Raw genomic sequence first — 18623 nt, forward strand, 5'->3', positions numbered from 1 at the left:
TAGCCTGGCCACTTAGTAAGACCCTGTCTCTACAAAATAATTTAAAAATTAGCCAGGCATGGGGGTGCATACCTGTAGTCCAAGCTACTTGGGAGGCTAAGGTGGGAGGATCGCTTGAGCCTGAGAGGTCAAGGCTGCAGTGAGTTGTGATCACACCATTGCACTCCAGCCTGGGCAACAGAGCAAGACCCTATCTCAATAAAAAAAAAAGTTAAACACACTCATGAGTCACATGAATTGATTCTCTTTTGACCTTTTTTTTTTATATGCTTTAAGTTCTAGGGTACATGTGCACAACGTGCAGGTTTGTTACATATGTATTACATATGCCATGTCGGTGTGCTGCATCCATTAACTTGTCATTTAGATATATCTCCTAATGCTATCCCTCCCCCCTCTCCCCTCCACACAGTAGGACCTGGTGTGTGATGTTCCCCTTCCTGTGTCCAAGTGATCTCATTGTTCAATTCCCACATATGAGTGAGAACATGCGGTGTTTGGTTTTCTGTTCTTGCGATAGTTTGCTGAGAACGATGGTTTCCAGCTGCCTCCATGTCCCTGCAAAGGACACGAACTCATCCTTTTTTATGGCTGCATAGTATTCCATGGTGTATGTGTGCCACATTTTCTTCAGTCTGTCACTGATGGACATTTGGGTTGATTCCAAGTCTTTGCTATTGTGAATAGTGCCACAATAAACATACATGTACATGTGTCTTTATAGCAGCATGACTTATAATCCTTTGGGTATATCCCCAGTAATGGGATGGCTGGGTCAAATGGTACTTCTAGTTCTAGATCCTTGGGGAATCGCCACACTGTTTTCCACAATGGTTGAACTAGTTTACAGTCCCACCAACAGTGTAAAAGTGTTCCTATTTCTCCACATCCTCTCCAGCACCTGTGACCTTTATTTAATGAACAATATATCCGTACTGAGGTGCTTTATCTTCCTACATGCTGATATTGATTAAAGTGGAGCATTCCTGGAGAATGAAGCCACGTAAGATTCAGCATCTTTTCAGCATAGGCTGTAGTTAATACCCTCATCTTCTGCAAAGGTCCAGCTGGTTTAAGGATGTGAATCTCCTGCAGTTTCATTATAAGAGCCTTGATAAGTAAAACAACAGCAAAATGAGGATTTATTGGGTGCATGCTGTATGCCAGGCATGTACTAAACACTTAAAGTACATTATCTAATTTAATCTTCACAGATTGTTTCTGTTTAAAAGATGGGGAAACAGAGAGGTAAACTATCTTGCTTAAGGTAACACATTAGGAAAGGCATTGCCAGAACAGTTTGACCCCAAGGTAATTGCCTTATCTGCCATGTTGTACTGCATAGTGCACATTCCTAAATCTTTTCTGTTTTCCTGCTGTGACTTATCCAGTGCCTGGTGCCATGAGCAGATACTGGTACCTGCTGACTTATTGAAAGATCAACTGGTTGCTTGATTGAAATGGAAAGTTGAGCAATTTTCTCTGGAGCAATGTTTCTCATACATGAGTTTTCATATGAATCACCTGGGGATCTTGTTAAAATGCAGATTCTGTTTTAGTAGGTTACAATAGGGAATGAGATTCTGCATTTCTAACAATTCTGCATTTCTAGTCATTCCCAGATAATGCTGATGCTGCTGGCCCATGAGCCATATTCTGTATAGCAAGGCTGTAACCTGAGCTGCCCAATGGGGTAGTCACTAGCCACAGGTAGCTATTTCAATTAATTGAAATTAAATTCAGTTCTTCATTCACACTAGTCATACTGCAAGCACTCACTAACCACATGTAGCTATTGTCTACCATATTATACAGTGCAGATATAGAGCACTTTTTCCATTCCAAAACGTCCCATTGGACTACACTGTTATAGAATATTCAGTGAGTATAGAAAAAGAATCTGCTTTAAGATTGCCAATTCCATTCATATCTCATTTAATTGACCTGGAATTTTGTCTCCCCTCTTGTTTTGTCCTATTCATGTGTAAGTCACCTGAACATTTGATGGGAAACAGAAATACTGCACAAAGAATACTGATAAATACATATTTTTTTTTTTTTTACTTAGCCAAGCTTAAGGAAAAAAAAAAAAAGTCGCCATTTTTAAAATAACACAAAATTATCACGACAGTGACAAAAGCACCAGAACTTTATTGAAAATGTTCTAATTAGACTCAGAAAATATATGAGGGTGTATCTGCAAGTAGACACTCTCTGGTCCCTTTGAATCACAATGTGGATTTTCTCCATATGTAGCTTTGTTAAGGACTGAACTTCCATGAATGCCCAAAGGTCTAGAAGCCATAGTCATTGTCAACAGAGCAAGGAAAATGACTTTTGATCATTGACAATATCCTTAAAAATCACTTTTTCCAGTCCTTTCATTTTATAGATGGGTAAAGGAAGGCTCGAACAGGAGATGTAATCTGAAGTTCTTGGTAGTTAGAGCTGGTCCTAGGTGCAAAATGATATTTGCTAAACTAGTATGAATCTAATTCTGTGACTCCCCACTGTACTCTTTGCCTCTAAATGACACAGTGATCACTGAAATATAGCACTGTTTACTTCCATTTCCTTGTACTCTTTCAAAATATATATGGAGACATTAGATTCAGAAACAAATATTCATGGAGACATAAGATTTCAGAACAAATTGTCTGGAACAGAAATGAATAAGGCTACAATATTTATAAAGTAATTTATCTTGTATCAGTAGTACTTATTCATCATAGGAATTTAGAAAAAAATGAATAAAAATGCATAAAATATAAATCACCCACAATTCAGTTATTCAGAGATACTACTATAAAGTTGGTGATTATGTAGCCTTATTTTTTTTGTGTCCATAATTAATAAAAATATATGTTGCATATTCTTTATGAACATTTTCCTGCATTATTTCATAAAATTCTAAATCATTTCTAGTGTCTGAAGTACTATTTCATTGTATGATGATATCAAAAATCAAATATTTTAAAGGATTTTAAGCCTTCTGATGCAAAGTTTCAAATTTTCTTCCAAAAAGCTTGTACTCATGTATCTAAAAGACAATATATAAAAGTAAACTCCCTGAGAACATGGACTGTGGCTATTTTTCCAAGGTTCTATTTCACAGAGTTTAGAATAGGACCAAACACATAGTGGGTCCTCAATAAAAGTTTGTTGAAGGGAATGAGAGCAGGAAAACATATGTTAAGGGCTTGGCCAAGAGCCTAGCACATAATGAGGCTTGATACATGTTAATTACAGTTATTACTTTCTTTGGCATTATTATTATTCACATTCTCACTGCACCACAATATTTTGATAGGTTTATTTGAAACTATGTCTAGGAATAAACATAAAACTTTTGAAAGACTCGCAGCTACTTCCTTTGTTTTCTCATATGGATTACTTCTGTTGTTGAATATCTCTGGAACACGTTCAGTGTGAAGCTGGCTTCTGTACCCCTCCCCGCTTTTTTGCCAGTATATTTGTAAAACTTCTTCCTTGCTGTCAATTGATATTTACTGAGTCTCGAAGAACAACATACTGGGGCAAAGTAGCCTGAGCAAAATACTATTAAATTTATGAAAAACAAGGAAAATGCTAACAGGCCTGCCATTTTCAATAAAATGCTTTAAGTGTGCTGGTTAGACTCACATACTCCTACTCCCTTTTTGGGGTGACTATATAATGGGTTAAGAACATTGGCTTTAGGTTGGAACTTGGAGTCTTCTTCCATTCTGGCTGTGTGACTTTGGACATGTTCCTCAGTCTCCTTAAGTCTTGGTTTCCTCACTTGTAATAGCGGTGCTTATTTCTCAGGATTGACAAGAAGAACGCCTAGGATAGTGCATATAAAGCTCTTGGCACCAACTCTAGCTCAGACAGTCACCATTGATACTAGAACTTCATAAACACCAGTGACTGAGAATGAATATGTGTCAGTTTTATGTTGCCACAGTTCTGTTTTACGGACTTGACATTTGCTTCCAAATTCTGATATATTCGTGCATTTGATTTTGCTGGGCTTACCAACTGGGGAAATCTTTCAGCAGGTTTTATTGAGCCCATTTTCTGCTTGGAGAAAATGAGACCCCAAATTGCACAGTAAGTGCTTCTGGTGTGCTAGAGATTCAGAAAAATGTTGGAACTGAAATTTTAACCAAGGCATCTCCATTTCCACTTTAAAGTGTCAGACTACTTCATGGTAATCATGCAAATGGTGCTGGTGATAATAATGCTCATCATGATGCTGATGGAAGTTTACATATAACAAGTGCTTTTTTTGACCAGGTCATATGCATTTATACACATTAACTCATTTAATCCAACCATGAATATAGGTGCTATTTTTCCTAGAATTTGAATTTATTTGTCTAGGATCATACAGCTGGGAACTGCAGACATGTGACCAGAAACCAGTTCCATCTGATGCCAAAATCTGTGCTTTGAACCACCACAATCTGGCCAATAAAATCAATCATTCAGAAACTAATACCTGCTCTCAGCAAAAAATCAGGGAGAACATATTTTTGTGATCATTGAAAGAATGTCTTTGAAATCACCAGCATTGAGTATGGAACCAGATTAATATTGGAACTCTGTTTCCTATTTGCAGTCCTATTTAAGATGAGTGAAAAATACCCTAAGCCCTTAGTCTTTCAAATTTAAAGTTCAGTGGAGTTTATTTTTAAAATCCTCTTGGAAAAATATATGGGCAAAATCCTGCTTTCCTTTATAAGGAGATATTTATTTTGCCCATATTTATTAGCTGTCTGGTAGAGTACAAAAAGAGGGGCAAGACAGCAGTTTATTCAAATAGAGAAGTCATCTGATTGAAAATACGCTAATAATCCCATAAATTAAGAAAGACCCTGTCTACAGGAAATCCCTACCAAAAAGTAATATCACATCAAAAGCTAAAACAGGGACTAAAGTATACATACAATAGCTTTGCAAATTTTACAAATACAGCGGTGTGGGGTCCCAAGGTCATTCTGATACGTCTTTAAAACATGTGGATTGAAGGCATGGATCTTATTTAAGATCATTTAAGACCTTATTTACGATCTTATTTAAGATCTAGACATTGAGAAGTGTGTAACTTTCCATGGGTCACCGACTTCCTGGTAAAGTGTGTGCTTTTCTCAACCTCTTCTTAACTCAGTTTGTTTTTATCTGAGAAAACTTGAGAAAAACTAGGGATTCAGCCACACAAACAGAACCCTAGAGGAAACTGAAGGGAGGATACATATGGTGAGAAGTACTTGGCCTATGTCCTGCCCGATTTATTCCAAGACCCTCTTAGTTTTTATTCATGCACTTTGTAAATAATTAAGGGAGGTATCTAATTAGAAAAGGTATTGCATTCACTGTCTGCCCTTCAGTTATTTCAGATTTGACTGTGTGGTGTGTTCTTATCACATCATTCAAGCGGGCCTTGAGGGACATCTGACCTAGTTGAACAGCTGTACCTTTAATAAAACTGCCAAAATAAGTATGACATTTTTTATGCAACTGTGAGAAACACATTAAAGACACATTGAAGATTACTTATATTTTATTATTATATTTAGAACATAAATGATTGTGACCAGACAGCTTGATTTCATGATGATGATGACGATGACAAGGATGAGGACAATGATAATGATTATGGTGATAGTACCTAACATTATGGTATACTTACCATGTGCCAGAGACACAGCTACAACTTCACTATTATCGCATTTAATCTTTTGAACAGTCACAATGCAGATACTATTAATATACCTGTCTTTTAGACAAACTGAGGCTTAGACAAGCCAAACTATTGTCCAAAGGCCACAATAGATTCAAAATTCAAACTTAAGCAGTCCAATTCCAAAATGAAGACCCTTAATCGCTGTATCCATGGTTTCCAAGCTATTTTGAACACACATCCTGTCAGTAAAACATTTTGAGGATACCTTCTTCTTTGCACTCATTTATTAATAACTAGTATTATGCTAATATACTATGCAAGGAAAAATATAGATAAAAGTATACATTTAAAAGGGTGAGTCATAGATAAAATAATGATTTGGTTGTATTATATTTATCAATGGTATGAAAGTGTTTTCACTCTCATGAAAATGAAATAATATTTTAATCAAAAATATGCTTGAATATGCATTACTATTTTTGAAAATTTTTGTTTCAGGCTTTCTGAATTAGTAACTCAAAGGCACAGTTGTGAGGCTTTTGGTTTTTTGCGTGTGTGTGTGAGACAGGATCTTGTTCTGTCACCCGGGCTGGAGTGCAGTGGTGCGATCTTGGCTCACTGCAACCTCCTCCTCCTGGACTCAAGTGATCCTCCCACCTCAGCCTCCTAAGTAGCTGGGACCACAGGTGCATGCAACCATGGCCCACTAATTTTTTATATTTTTAGTAGAGACAGGGTTTCACCATATTGCTCAAGCTTGTCTCTAACTCCTGAGCTCAAGTGATCTTCCTGCCTCAGCCTCCAAAGTGCTGAGATTACAGGCATGAGCCGCTATGCCCAGCTTGAGGTTTTTAAAAAATCACTTGATCATAACTGAAAAAGATGCCTCAGAAAGATCCTTAGATTGAAATGAAAGATGGGCATTGCTGGCTGTGCTTTTGATACCAAGATATCTGTGTTTCAATTCTACCCACCAATTACTCCAGGATTTTTAAAACATCTGCTAGCAAATTGCTGTCTTTTCTAGTGCCAATCTATTGTTATTATTCAATAAAAGTTTTGTCTTTATATTTTTTTGAAAATTTCTTTAAAACAGTTCAAAACCTCTGAGAGCAGATTAATCAAGTTTATAAGATCATTTACAATATTTTAGGAAGGGGTGTGTGTGTGTGTGTGTGTGTCTGTGTGTATGTGTGTCTTTGTGTATGTGTGTGTTGTAGGGACAGGTTCTCACGTTGTCACCCAGGCTGAAGTGCAGTGGCATGATCATAGCTCACTTTAACCTCAAACTCCTGATTTCAAGCTATTATCCTACTTCAGCCTCCTACTTCAGTAGCTGGGACTACAGGCATGTGACACCATACATAGCCATTGTGTTTAATTTTTTAGAGATGGGGTCTTACTACGTTGCCCTGGCTGCTCTTGAACTCCTGACCTTAAGCAATCTCCCTGCCTCAGCCTCCCCAAATGCTGGAATTACCATTAGAGATTTTTATAGGCACATCAAATATTTAGGTACATCCTCACATCACACATTAGAAGAGTCATTTCCAAAAAGAGTTTCTACTTTCACATTGCTTTCTGCATAACATCCTTTTTTTCAATGGTTAACAAGAAAATAACTAACTTTATTTTTATTTTATTTTATTTTAAGCAGAGTCTTGCTCTATGCCCCAGGCTAGAGTGCAGTGACACGATTTTGGCTCACTGCAACCTCTGCCTCCCACATTCAAGCGATTCTCGTGCCTCAGCCTCCTGAGTAGCTGGGAATACAGGCATGCACCACCAACCCTGGCTAATTTTTGTACGTTTAGTAGAGACGGGGTTTCACCATGATGGCCAGTCTAGTTTTGAACTCCTGGCCTCAAATGATCCGCCTGCCTCAGCTTCCCAAAGTGCTGGAATTACAGGCTAGAGCCACCACTCCTGGCCCTTTTTTTCTCTATTTGAAAAGAGTTTTTCTTTTTGTCCTAGATGCTTGGTTTTTTATGACTTACTAATTGTGATGATTTCAAGCTATCATTAGCTGACGTCTCAAGACACAGTATGCACAGGGCATGGTTCAGTGTTGATGATGATCCATATATAAAATATTTTTCCTATTTGCACTGGGAAAGGCTGGTCTTGAGAGATTTGAAGAACTCATCTGTTTTAACCTCATAATATGGCCAATGAGAAATAGGAACAGTGTTGACTCTGCCATTTTCCTACTCACTGTGCTTACCTTCTTATCACCAACTTAATCACCTTGAGCAGGTATGGGAGCAGGGAAGCTGATGGGTCTTTAATAGTATCACATTACATTCTTTCAGTCTGGGGAATGACCAGAGATCTCACCATTATGTACTGAGTGAGTAATGCAGTCCTGTAAGAAGGTTACTTTGGTATCAACAACAACAAAAACGCTGGATGGCAAAGCAAGGCTCAAGGTGTATGACATTCAAAAAGCAGCTTTTCAAAATGTTTGCAGTATGGCACAAACAAGTGAGATTCTCACAGTGCTAGGATGTTGAGATGAAGCATGATCATGGTGGGAAAGTTACGTTGCTATAAATAGACCCGGTCACTGGCATTCCCTGCCTTTGACCCTGCCGCCACTCCCACCAGAGTTATATCACTCACTAACTTTTAAAAACACTCTAAATTATGAAAATATCAAACATATATACATATAAACAGGTAGAGAGGTTAGTTTAACTCTCTTGTACCCATCATCCAGCTTATTAATGATCACTTCGTGGTTAATCTCTTTCATTTGTGCTCCCCATACTCCTGAAATGAATTATTTTAAAACATATTCCAGACATAACATTATAGATATTATAATATGAATCTCTAAAATATAAAGATCTGTTTTTCAAACATAACCCACTGTACCATTATTACACCTGAAAGCCTAACAGTAACCCTTTAATATCCTCAAATATTCAGTCAGTTTCCAACTTCCTTAAAGATCTCACAAATATTTTCTGGTTCACTCATTCAAATCAGGTTCCAAATGAGGTGCATATATTGTAATGGATTGATATAGCCCTTGTGTATCTTTTAATGTATAGAATTTCTCTCTCCCTATTTTTTTCTGCTTGCATTCTTTTCTTGAAAATACTAGATTATTTTTCTTGGAGAGTTTCCCACAGTCTGGATTTTGCTGGTTACATCCCTTGATATTATTTAACATAGTTCTCTCTGTTCCCCCATATATTGGTAATAGGATCCAGTGATTATCACATTAATATTTGATTCTTCTACAGGAATACTTCAGAGGCAGTATTTGTACTTCCATCAGTAGACACATAATAACTAGTTCTCTTTCTTTTAATATCCATCAGTGACAATTGTTTACATCCATTATTTCATTGGGAGTTGCAAGAGGGTGAAGAGTATCATACTATTTTTCATGTATTAGCTGGAAAAAGCCTATAAAGAGAAAGTTTTTCTCACGAATTATTTAGTTAGTCTGAGATGCAGTTCATATGGCATGCACAAACACACACAAAAAGCTTGATACTTATGTTATCAAAATAATGGGTTGGTACCTTAACGTCCTTCGAAGGTGATCCTTTATATATTTGGTTTTATGAGTAATGTTATGATTTAAATAATTTGACATCACATACTATGTAGCCATTATTTTTATACATTCTCAAACTATCTATGGCCAATGAGAGCCTCCTTTAATTGGTTCCTATGTCCTTTTTAAATAGAATCCCAGCAGTCTTTGAGAGCTTCCTTAATTTCTGGTAAGATAAGGGTCATCATGTACATTTCATGCTTAAGACAGGAAATCAGCCATCGCTCCAAGGAACTCTGGTTAAGTTTCATAGGAAATGGTATTCATACATCATTTCATTTTAAGCTTTGGTTTGTCTTCCATTTTTATAATGTAAGTGTGCATGTGTGCATTCACACATGTCTGCACTTGTGTGTATTTCTCTCCTTCTCTCTTAGATAAATAGTACCATGCTATACATGTATTTCTCCACCTCATATTTTTAAATTAACAATATCCAATGGAGTTCATTCCATATCAGTATCTAAAGCTATTCTCCACTCCTTTTATACTTGTATGGTACTTGATTATGTGGAGACACAATTGTTATTTAACCAGTCCCCAGCAATAGACATTTGCTATTATAACTAATACTTTAACAAACAGCCTTGCACAGATATGTGTTTTAACTTGCCTCCTCTAACTTTATAATTGTGTCTAATAGGTTAAGAAAATTGCCTAAGCTCTCACAACCAATAAGTGCTGAGCCGGAATTCAAGTGCCACATGGTTGTCTTGCTCCAGACCCCAGGAGCCCCAATATATATTTGCTGTCTTTCAATTTTCCCAGGACCACTAACACATCAAACCTGGAATTATATCAGTTCAGTGTAGAGGTACTGCTAACCTGAGGCTCAGAGTAATAAAAATAAGAAATAGTCTTGGTTTACCATTACTTGATAAATACAGAGTTTTAGGAAGTTGTCTTTCAGAACTTGGGTCTGTAGAAGGAAACAATAGTAGTTCTTAGTGGTTCAAAAAAAAAAAATTTGAGGTACACCATTCCCACCTGTGCTTGAAACTAGAGTTTGCCTTTTCCTGGGAAACAGAGAGAACACACATCACTGACATTGCTTGCCCAGGTCTCAGACTGATCACTTAGGTCACCTTTGTGCGAGGAAAGCCACACATTTTTAGTGTTTGTTTTCTTTCTGGAACCATAGCAATCTTCTGGAGGAATGTAAGATGCTATATTAAAAAGTGCTAGACTAGGCCAGATGCAGTGGCTCACGCCTCTAATCCCAGCACTTTGTGAGGCTGAGGCAGGTGGATAACCTGAGGTCAGGAATTTGACACCAGCCTAGCCAACATGGCAAAACCCCATCTCTACTAAAAATACAAAAAGTAGCCAGGCATGGCGGCAGACACCTGTAATCCCAGCTACTTGAGAGGCTAAGGCATGAAAATTGCTTGAACCCAGGAGGCAGAGGTTGCTGTGAGATGAGATGGGGCCACTTCACTCCAGCCTATGCAACAGAGCAAGACTCCATCTCAAAACAAACAAACAAACAAACAAAAAAACAACAACTAGACTATATGCAAAACTCCTAAAATCCCATGCTTATGCACCAAAGATAATTTTCAAGGCCACTTTCCTCTGATCCAGGGTTTAGCCCCCATGTAATCTAATATTTCTGCTCTTTAAATGCTGTACATCCTCTTAGAGAAAGAAATGTGACCATCCTTCATGGCCAAATTTTAATGTATAGAATTTCTCTCTCCCTATTTTTTTCTGCTTGCATTCTTTTTTGAAGCCATTTTGCCCTTTGGTGTCTTCATGAAAAACTGTGAGTCCAAATTTACCTCTTTTAATGACACATTAAGTCAAGTGCTGGGCATGAACCCATATCATCCATTGGGCCTCATGATCATCAACTAGAATGGTAGCTCCAAAAGGGCAAGATTGTTTGCTTTTTTAAATTATCACTGACTTTTCAATGCTTAGAACAGTGCTTGGCACATAGTGATGTTTAATAAGTGGTTGAACAGGTGGGTGGATGGATGCATGAGTGGATAGATGGATGGATGCATGAGTGGATAGATGGATGGATGCATGAGTGGATAGATGGATGGATGCATGAGTGGATGGATGGATGGATGGATGGATGGATGGATTAGGGCTTCTGAAATTTGAATAGTAAGTCCTGATGTTAAACTTTAGAGAGGCTTCATTAATGACCACCTTGTACAAAAATTACCAGGAGGGGGAAATGTCTTTTTTTCCCCCTATGGTATTTCTTTTCTGTCTCCCACCTTTGGATATCTTCTCCTTTCCCTGTATATTTTTAACCAACATTCCAGAATGATGACTCTGTCCTTCTAACCTTCACCAAAAATCCAGATCTCTCAGTAGTGCAGATGTCAACTGAGTATGGGTAAAGGGAGACATTAGGAAATGAGTGACTAGAAATTGATGTTCAGCTTTTTCTAGAAGCTCCTTAGAACTCAAAAGTCTCAGTCAAATTGTGAGGGCTCTGAGGACCAAATACAAATGAAGAATTTCAGTGAAGTGAAGGCTGTAAGGTCTGCTCTGGTCCTTTATTTTATTTTATTTTTCGTAATCAAAGAGACAAGCTTCCAAAAGGTGGTCTTTGAGGTGCAAAGACTTGGAATGTGCAACTTTTGTATCTCCCCTACCATCTTGCCGTCTGCTTGGCTTTGAGTACTGGCATCCATGGAGCATCTCAGATCACTTCAGTTGCCATCTGCCCCCCACACACAATCATGGGTGTGTTTTCACTCCCAGGATTAGTTTTCTCTCTAGCCCTTTGGTCCCTCCCAACAAAACTGAACTTGCTCTTTTCAGAAGACTTGTGCCACATTGCTCCCCTGTCCATTTCTGCTCATGGATTCTTGGCTGCCCATGCTGGGAGTCACGTGTGTCATTGTCCCTTCTCTGCTGATGTGTCAGAGGCCTAGGAGACTGATTCAGCATATCTACTCTTCTCTGGGCTTCGCACCCAACTTCAAATCCACTTATTCTTTGAAAGGAGGTTTGTGTAAGAGTGACTTTTGTATTTCTAAATGGGAGTGTATCCACGGAGTATGCATTCTGACAGGGCCTCAAGTTGTTCCTGCTAGTAGATTCACTGCTCTTATATATATTCACTGCTCACAACTCCCAGTTATGTTTTATGTGAATATAGTGGTACTTGTCCTCTTACCCCAGAAAAATACACCTCCTGCAGCACAAGTTTGGTTGCTTATCTCAGTAGATCTCATTCATATTAGCAACGAGAATCACAGATAATGAAGCAAATTATACCCTAATAGCATCAGCCCTAATAGTATCTTTTTAAAAAATAAATGTACGAGTCCTAAAATATAGGTAAAGACTAACATTTATTGGATAGCACTTGATTGCCAAGCCCTATGATAAGTCCTTTATATATTGTCAAGTATATTTTTCACAAAGTTAAAAACATGACTCATATAAATATCTCATAAGCCGTTATCAAAGATTTATTTAACTCGTTAATGAAGGAACTAGCAAGATGGAAAAGCTGGTTCAAAGAGCAATAAACAATGAGAGATTTATACAGGCAACCAGCAAAGGAATGCAAAAATAAGTTTGCTGAGTTATATTCAAAATTGGTTAATATTTATTAGATCAGTAATGCTAAAATTTGGGGGCTCATCTTTTTTCCACTAGACAGAAATCATTTGCAACTTATCAGTATTCTACGAGTTAACTTCTAGCTTCATAGAGTCTGGACCTAATCAGTAGAAGAAAAGTAAGTCAAACAAACTTAGAGTTTTTCTGGAGAATGAGAGGACCTCATTCTCCAAACTTTTTACACAATGTCCTTCATCACAAACTAGGTGACACGTTCATCTTTTATTTTTATTTTCAAGTTTAATTTATAATTTTAATTTTTTTTGAGATGGGTCTCTGTTACCCAGGCTGGGATGCAGTGGTGCCGTCATAGGTCACTGCAACTTCAAGCTGCTGGGCTCAAGCAATTCTCCCATCTCAGCCTCCAGAGTAGCTGGGACCACAGTCATGCACCACTATGCCTGGCTAATTTTTTGAAAAAGTTTTGAGGTATGGGATCTCGCTATGTTGCCCAGTCTGTATTTTCAAGTTTTGAATCATTTTTCTATTTGGAAAATGCCTCTGGGACCAGGCACAGTGGCTCATGCCTGTAATCCCAGCATTTTGGGAGGCCAAGGTGGGAGCGTTGCCCGAGCCCAGGAGTTTGAGACCAGCCTGGAAGAAAAAAAAAAAAAAAACTATGAAATAAAGTACCATAAACTCTATGTGCAAGGGGCTGCGGTAGCCACTATCCCTGAATTCAATGATGAATCCTTTCTAAACAAGCAAATACTCTCAATGACGAGAAACTGCATCAAATGGCAACCTAATTCATTTTAAAAGTGTTCAAAATAACAGAATTTTATCCATATGTTACCCCTGAATCTGCTGCACTGTACCATCTACCGTCTCCCAGTTTAGTCTTCTAAACCCGCATTGAAAAATCTAGTTTCCTTCTCACTGAATGCCACTGACATTGTGTTGAGGAGCTTCGTGGAGGTTGGTCAGGTAATCTACATCTTCTTTGGAACTTATGCTGGAAAAATTGGTCACAACTGTAGATGTTATTGATCAGAATGGGGCTTTGGTCAAAGGACCTTGCACTCAGGTAAGGAGACAGGCTACGCCTTTCAAATGCATGCAGCTCACTGATTTCATCCTCAAGTTTCCACACAGTACCCACCAGAATTATGTCCCACAAGCCTGGCAGAAGGCAGACAACACAAAATGGGCAGCCACATGATGGGCAAAGAAGATTGAAGCCAGAGAAGGGAAAGCCAAGATGGCAGATTTTGATCATTTTAAAGTCATGAAGGCAAAATGGGGAACAGAATAATCAAGAATGAAGTTAAGAAGCTTCAAAGGCAGCTCTCCTGAAAACGTCTCCCAAAAAAGCACCTGCTATTAAAAGTGCTGCTGCTAAAGTTACAGAAAAAAATGATGACCGCTGAGTGCAAGAAGGCTGCAACCCAGAAGATTCCTGCCCAGAAAAGCAAAGGCCAGAAGGCAGTGCCTCCTTTGGAATCTCAGAAGGGTCAAAACACTCCAGCCCCAAAAGCACCAGCTCCAAAGGCATTTGGCAAGAAAGCAAAAGAGGTTATTATAATCCCAGCACTTTGGGAGGCCAAGGTGGGTGGATCACCTGAGGTCAGGAGTCCAAGACCAGACTGGCCAATATGGCAAAATCCTGTCTCTACTAAAAATACAAACATTAGCCAGGCATGGTGGCACGTGCCTGTAATCCCAGCTACTTGAGAGGCTGAGACAGAATTGCTTGAACCCGGCAGGTGGAGGTTGCAGTGAGCTGAGATCATGCCATCAGGTGACAGAGCAAGATTCCATCTCAAAAAAAAAAAAAAAAAGTAAATGTTCTTTCTGAAAAAGAAAAATCTAGTTTTTATTTCACATGAAGTTGCAGAATATTTAACTCATACTAAAGAGAATAGTAAATACCTTTAATCCTTTATAAAAATATACCATAGTTCAGTTCATTCAGCAGGTGTTTCTTGCAATGGCTCTTAACTTTGGCGTATGTCAGAAATTCTCGTGAAGTTTCTAAACTTGTACATACCTGGGTTTCTATTCCCAGCCATTCTGAGTAAGTGGGTCTGTGGTGGGTGTATAGGCATCAATATTTTCTGCAAGCTTCATGGGTAATGCTGATGCAAGATAGACATTAAAGTTCATGCCATATATCAATCATATAATAAATACCAAGAGTCAAGAGTCGGGGATGAGGGAGTTCAGACTAAAGAGGTATCATTCAGGGGCTGGAAGGAGCCATCAGAGAGAAGTGATCTGAAGTAACATTTTGATAGACAAACAAGATTTTGCCAAGTAAAGAAAGTGAAGGGAAAATGCAGAAAGGCTTTTAAATGGCATTAATAGCTTTAAAATGCATCAGTGGAGTTACTAAAAAAATTGACTTACTAAAAAATGAAATTTGAGTAATTGCTAACTAACCACAGGGACAATGATCTCGACATTTCTTGCAACCAAATATTATAAGGGGAAAAAGGAGCTATCTCCAAAGTGATTGCAGTGATATTCCATAAAGCATCCCCACGTGTTTACCAATACATGAAATATACACTGTTTGTCCATTGATAGGACCAGCAGTGTCAGTCAACCTGAGGGAGGTTCAACCTCTCCACTGCTTCCAAAAGGAACCAAAGCTATTTCTCTGTTAAATGGAGCAAGAGTCATTAAATCACTGATGCCTTTAAATTATCAATAATATAAAATAACAGCGGGGGAAGCGAACCAATGATAAATATCATTTTAATAAGCCAGAACTCATTTGTGGGTGCAGAAAAATCTCTGAAACCTCAGTACAATTCAGCCAGCTCATATTGCCATAAGACATGAGATGATGAAACTCAGAAATGCTGATGGCTTTTTACTCTTTTCTGCTTCTGAATCTCAGGACAGGCTTGAGCGATAGAATTTTCTGTTCTTCCCTGGGCATGCTTAGGCCTGTATCATGTGCTGCTGTATTTGGATCCCTTTATAGAAAGTCTCCATGTGCACATGTGTGTGTCTCTTTAACTAATACACTTTATTTTTTAGAGCAGTTTTAGGTTTATAGAAAAACTGAGCAGAAAGTACAGAGTCCCCATATACCCCATATCCCCCTACCTCCAACAGTTTCCCCCATCATTAACATCTTGCATTAGTGTGCTCTATTTGTTACAGTTGATGAGCCAATACAGATACATTATTATTAACTAAAGATCCTAGTTTACATAGGGTGTGCACTTGTGTTTTTTGTATTTCCCAGTTTCAGATCACCTTCACTCTTTGTCCTGTTTTTACTCTCTGCTATTCTGGATCCTGAATGGTGATTGTTAGAACAACAAGTCAAAGTCTCCACATTCCTCCACATCCCCCAGCAGCCTGAAAAGTGACTGCCAATCACTTGTACCTCCTCTCCCTGTTCATGCTGACACGATAAGGTTCTTATCTAAATCAATTTCAGTGAAGCTCATGGTCACAGTTTGTGAATGTTACATTAGTGCCACGTATAACCTCTACACAGACTGCATTCAGATTTTTTCAACTTTTTCTCTGGAAATAATTGCTACTGATAAAGTTCACTATTAAACTTTATAAGACCCAAGATGGTGTGTGGAGATTTAGTGATTTCATATGTTGTTGTGCTAGTATTTTAATCTGAGCTCCAGCCAAATGGAACAATCTGCGGTTTCGTTTCTAATAGTTGTGACTTTATTTTTGGACTCCTCTGTTGTGCATACTCAGACAGCCGCCTCTAATCCTTGTTTTTGGAGTCGGCAGGGTATAGATTGTAATTAACAAAAGAGATTCTTGCTGTGTCCTCCAAGAAGGACCCACAGTTTCTCATCTTTGTCTTTCCTCACCCATTTTGTACCCTCAACCTGGAATGCCCTCCTCATCTCTCTCTCACCTTTTCTCCTTACAGCCTTCCTCTTTTCCCAGCTATCCCTGTCTCTGCAAACTGAGATTCTAGATACTATTCAGGACCCTCTTCTCTTCAAATATCACAGCAAGCCTGAAACATTCTCCTGATTCTATGCTAACCCCCAGAACTCATTACTATTCCCTGATTCTGCATGTTCTTTTTTTTGTTTTTTTTTTTGAGACGGAGTCTCGCTCTGTCGCCCAGGCTGGAGTGCAGTGCACTTGCTCACTGCAAGCTCTGCCTCCCAGGTTCACGCTATTCTCCTGTCTCAGCCTCCTGAGTAGTTGGGACTACATGCACCCACCACCACGCCTGGCTAATTTTTTGTGGTTTTAGTAGAGATAGGGTTTTGCTGTGTTAGCCAGGGTGGTCTCAATCTCCTGACCTCGTGATCTGCCCGCCTCGGCCTCCCAAAGTGCTGGGATTACAGATGTGAGTCACTGCGCCCAGCCAATTCTATGTGTTCTTAAACCATGTCACTCTCCTGTGTAAAACACTTTAATACTTTCCCACCATTCTTTGAATTAAAGCCCAGCTCCTCAGTTTGGCATGCAAGCCCCTATACCATGTTCTGTTCTCTGCTTGTTATATTCTCATGCTAATTTCTCCAAGACTATACCCTAGCACTCTCCTCCTGACTACTACCTTGCTGGTAGTAGATTCACTACTAGCAGATTCATTGATTCACTAGAGCAGTGGTTCTCAAAGCGTAGTCCACATGCTCCTGGAAGTCTGCAAGGTGATTTTCCTCGTAATGCCAAGACATTATATGCTTTTTTTCTCACTATGTTAACATTATCAATAATGATGAGAAAGCAATGATGAGGAAGACTGCTGGTGCTTTTGCACAAACCAAGGTAGTGGTGCCAAACTGTACTAGTAATCATTATATCTCTCGTGGCCATGTACTTCCTGCTTAAAAATGGCCAACTTCACGGAATACTTTCCTTGATGAAACCATAGAAAGTGTTAATTTTATTAAATGTTGATTCTTGGGCACACACCTTTTTAATATTCTATACAATGAAATGGTAACTACATAAAGCACTTAGGTAGCATGAGGAAGGACAGTGGTTGTCTCATGGGAAGGGATTTGTCTGACTGAGTTGCCAACTAAACAAGCCTTTTTAAAAAATGGAATATCATTTTTACTTGGGAAAACAACACACAAATGTAGGTATTTCATAGATGTTTTCTATAAAGTAAATGGAGAGGGCCTGTTATTTGAAGAAAAACAACTGACAATATTTTTTGCCAATAATAAAATTTGAGATTTCAATCACCACCATAATCTGGACAGTTTCTTAATACCTAAAGATTTTTTTGATATCAGTGGCAATATTAAGTCATATGATTTTTTATGTATTGTGTGATGAAATGTGTGAACATTTGGAAAATTAACATAACTCGCTCAATTCATTTTTGACATGACCAATGTATGATTTTTAAAAAATAAAATCACTTATGGGCCAGGAGTAGTGGCTTATGCCTGTAATCCTAGCACTTTGGGGGGCCAAGGTGGGCAGATTGTTTGAGGCCAGGAGTTTGAGATCAGCCTGGCCAACGTGGTGAAAACCTATCTCTACTAAAAAAAAATAAAATACAAAAATTGGCTGGGTGTGATGGTGCACGCCTGTAATTCCAGCTACTTGGGAGACTGAAGCATGAGAATCACTTGAACCTGGGGGGCAGATGTTGCAATGAGCCGAGATCACACCACTGCACTCCAGCCTGAGTGACAGAGTGAGAGACTGTCTCAAAAACAAAACAAAACAAAAATAAAATAAAATAAACCACTTATGGGTAAAAGATTCATTCAAATAGCAAGACAGATCAATGGGTTTTAATTGAGTATAGAAAGTTCATTGATATAGTGTCTGATTTTTACATTATATCTAACTTTCAAGAAAATACCACCACTTGGGCTTTGG

General features: G+C 38.5%; 1 protein-coding gene and 1 pseudogene across 1 annotated transcript in view; both read left to right on the forward strand.

Annotated features, from left to right (window-relative positions):
- CADPS (Ca++-dependent secretion activator) overlaps window positions 1-18623 on the forward strand; it is a 482801-nt gene that overhangs the window by 82384 nt on the left and 381794 nt on the right. The gene's annotated exons all lie outside the window — the stretch shown is intronic.
- Window positions 12063-16355, forward strand: LOC105515450 (annotated as a pseudogene).

The sequence above is a fragment of the Colobus angolensis genome, unplaced genomic scaffold, assembly GCF_000951035.1.
Source record: "Colobus angolensis palliatus isolate OR3802 unplaced genomic scaffold, Cang.pa_1.0 Scaffold26, whole genome shotgun sequence".
Classification (NCBI taxonomy): domain Eukaryota; kingdom Metazoa; phylum Chordata; class Mammalia; order Primates; family Cercopithecidae; genus Colobus; species Colobus angolensis.